This window comes from Prunus dulcis, chromosome 6 (genome assembly GCF_902201215.1).
Source record: "Prunus dulcis chromosome 6, ALMONDv2, whole genome shotgun sequence".
NCBI lineage: Eukaryota > Viridiplantae > Streptophyta > Magnoliopsida > Rosales > Rosaceae > Prunus > Prunus dulcis.
In genome coordinates, this window is record NC_047655.1 from 2,807,267 (window position 1) to 2,808,024 (window position 758).

At 39.4% G+C, this 758-nt stretch overlaps 1 non-coding gene across 1 annotated transcript; it reads left to right on the top strand.

Moving 5' to 3' along the window:
* LOC117633345 lies at nt 1-109 on the top strand. Its single transcript, XR_004586653.1, has one exon. It is a non-coding gene; the product is annotated as a small nucleolar RNA R71 (small nucleolar RNA).
* The last annotated feature ends 649 nt before the right edge of the window (nt 110-758 follow it).

Sequence of the window (758 nt, forward strand, 5' to 3'; positions counted from 1 at the left end):
AAACCATGGTGAGGACATAACGTTATCAAATCTTTAAATCTTTCCCAAGCTTGAGGTAAAGACTCAGTATCTTTTTGAGAAAATGTGGTCATCTGTCTTCTCAAAGAATTTGTCTTTTGAATTGGGAAAAATTTCTTGAAAAATTCAATTTGCATTTCAAGCCATGTTCCAATTGTTCTTGGCCTTAGAGAATAAAGCCAAGTTTTTGCTTTATCTTTTAGTGAAAATGGAAAAAGTTTTAGCAAAACTGTATCAAGCCTACACCCTTGTGTTGGAAAAGTTCCACAAACTTCCTCAAACTCACGCACATGTGAATATGGATTTTCAGATTCCATTGACAGGACTCGATCCCAATTCTGCTTTGGAATTCGAGCCGAATCCTGTGCGTGTCCGACACCTGGCGAATGTCGGGTACAAATGACCTTTTTACCCCTCCTATCACAACTATGAATAAAACTTTCCTTAGACTCCTGCCGAAAATTCGGCAGAGTCTCCCCTGTAATTTGTCCAAACCCAAAAGTTTCCACCTGTTAAACAAGCAAATAAACTTCACACCAACTGCCAGAATAAATCAAATAAACATTTCTCAACTTTGGTTCTCAGTTCCAACCAGATATCAGAGCAATTACTACAAATTTACAAAGATTTAAGTACTGTACAACAAAATCCTACGTTTTGAGGGTGGCGCGGGAGCTAGGAGTGGGCCGGTGGTGGATTCCTTTGCGCTTCTAAGGCCTGGGAGCGAAAAACAAGTTGAA